This window comes from Pseudophryne corroboree, unplaced genomic scaffold, assembly GCF_028390025.1.
Source record: "Pseudophryne corroboree isolate aPseCor3 unplaced genomic scaffold, aPseCor3.hap2 scaffold_1435, whole genome shotgun sequence".
NCBI lineage: Eukaryota > Metazoa > Chordata > Amphibia > Anura > Myobatrachidae > Pseudophryne > Pseudophryne corroboree.
In genome coordinates this window covers 110,001-112,500 of record NW_026968063.1, presented here as the reverse complement: position 1 = coordinate 112,500, position 2,500 = coordinate 110,001, and positions in this window count along the sequence as shown.

Sequence of the window (2,500 nt, the reverse complement as noted above, 5' to 3'; positions counted from 1 at the left end):
CGTGCGGCCGCCTCGCCGGAGCGGGGGCGGCGCGCAGGGCCCTCTCCTGGGGCTTGCGAGGAGCGGCCGTCGGGGCTGGCCGCGTCCTCGGATCTCGATGCGACGCTCGTTCGGTTCCTGGGAAATCGTGTGCTCCGCCGGGGTCCGGGGGCGAGCGCCCTTCGCTGGGCGAGGGGGACGCTTCCCCGGCACCCCTGGCGGCGTCGGACGCCTGCGGGTGCCGGCGGACGGAGCAGACCGCGCCGCACGGGGTACGGGTGCGGGGCCCGCCCGGCTCCGGAGACCGGAGCGCTCGGGCGGACGCCTGGGGACCGGACGCCCTCTCCGGGCGGAGGGGTTCCGGGCGCGCCGTGGGCAGAGGGAGGGTCGGGTTCGCCTGGAGCCGGCCGAGACCCCTGGGTTCCGGCCGAGCGATCGTCCCTCCCCGCCGGGGCGCGGGGTGCCACATCGATCGGGTTGCGGAAATGGGAGACGTGGGGCCCTTCTCTCGCGTCAACCGCAGCCCTCCGTTTTCTCTTTTCCGGCTTGACTCTGTTCGCCACCTGTGATGCTCTCTGGCCGGTTCCCTCGGGCGTAGCGGGACGGGCGGCGCGCGCGACGCTCTCGCGGAGCGTCCTCCGACGCTTCCCCGGGCTCCTGGAGCCGCCTCCCGGCCCGAGGGGTGCCCGTCCGCACTCATCGGCTGAACTTCCGCGAATTGCAGTACCCGATTCGGCCCGCCGGGGGGCGCTGCCGCCGGGGGAAGAGGGGGACGGGCCGGGCCTGGCGCCGGGCTCCGCCGGACGCCCGGCGCTGCCCCGTCTCGGCCTCGGAAGGGGGAGTCGGGGGAACGGGAGGCCGGGAGTCCCGGAGAAAGAGAGAGAGAGAGAGAGAGAGAGATAGAGAGACCTCCGCGGTTCCGCCTTCGACCGCCGGGGGGCGCCGCGCACCCGTCCGCACGGGCCCGTCCCGGTGGCTCCCGGCAGGGCTCTCCCAAACCCTCTCCCAGGGCCCCGGTCCGGGAGCCCGACTGCGTCCGCTCTCCGCTTCCAGAGAGGAGGCTGTCGGACGGGGAGAGCTGGTACCGGGCTCCTGGAGCCCTGCCTGGGCAGCCTATGGAAGGGAGGGAGCCCTGGCCCTGCTGCTCTCCGAGCTCCGGCCCTGCTGCTCTCCGAGCTCCGTGCCTGCTCTGCCACGGGTCCTTTCGCAGGAGCTCCAGGGAAACGGGCTTTTCGGCCCCTGACAGAGTCCCGGCTCTCTCGCTCGCCTCGTTGGTACCTACTGATCCGGCGGAGGTGTTCTCCGGCGGGTAGCGACACGGACGGCCGAGGGCGCGCTTCACCCAGGCTTCAACCGTCTCCTCCCCGAGCCCCTGGAAGTGCAGCTGGGCCGCGGGCGCCCCGGTCCGCACTCATCTGCGAAACTTCCACAAATTGCAGTACCCGATTTGGCCCGCCGGGGGGCGCTGCCTCCGGGGGTAGAAGGAGACGTGCCCGGCCCGTACGTCGGGCTCCAACGGATGCCCGCCGTGGACCCTTTATAGGCCCCATCCTGGTCCTGCCATGCTGTTATCGGAGCTCCACGGCTATCTTGTCACTAAACCTTTCGTTTGAGCTCCAGGGCTTTTTGCTTTTTGTAACCCGGTTCCTGGAGCCCTGCCTGGGCAAAATCGGATGCAAGAAGGCCCTGCCCATGCTGATCTCTGAGCTCCGCGCATCTTCTGTCACGGGTCCTTTCGCAAAAGCTCCAGGGAAACAGGCTTTTCGGCCCCGGACAGAGTCCCGGCTCTCTCGCTCGCCTCGTTGGTACCTACTGATCCGGCGGAGGTGTTCTCCGGCGGGTAGCGACACGGACGGCCGAGGGCGCGCTTCACCCAGGCTTCAACCATCTCCTCCCCGAGCCCCTGGAAGTGCCGCTGGGCCGCGGGCGCCCCGGTCCGCACTCATCCGCGACACTTCCGCGCTGGAGTCCGACGCTCGCCGGCCGCGTCCCCCGGCCCGCGGGGGCCCGGGGGGAGGCCCGACGCGTGCGGGGGGAGGCGGCGGGCGGCGGGGGCGCCCCCGCGCCACCCGACGGCGCCCCCCGGTGGCCAGAGGCGGCTCGGAGCGAGACGATCGGGGGGGGACGGCGGCGCGTGACCCGCCCCGGCCCCCTTGGCCCAGCGGACGGGCAGGCGGCTCCCGGGCGCCCCCCCCGATCCCCGCCGCGGCGCCCCCCGGTGGCCGCCTGACGCCACTGCGGGGGGTGCAGATTCCGTGTGTCCTCTCGGATAAAAACAAAAGAAACGATTCCCGTCGGGCGAAAGTAAGTGGGACGCAGGGCCCCGGGCCCCGACGGTCCGCGCGCGCGGCGCCCCCCGCTGGCCGGTCGAAGGGAGGACAAAAATAAAATGAAAAAAATTTCAAAAAAGCACTCGCCCCAAACAGACGAAAGGTACCCGGTCCGCCCGGATGAACCCTCCCCCGTGTCCCCGCCGCGGCGCCCCCCGCTGGCCAGCCGAGGTAATACACGATTGAGAGGG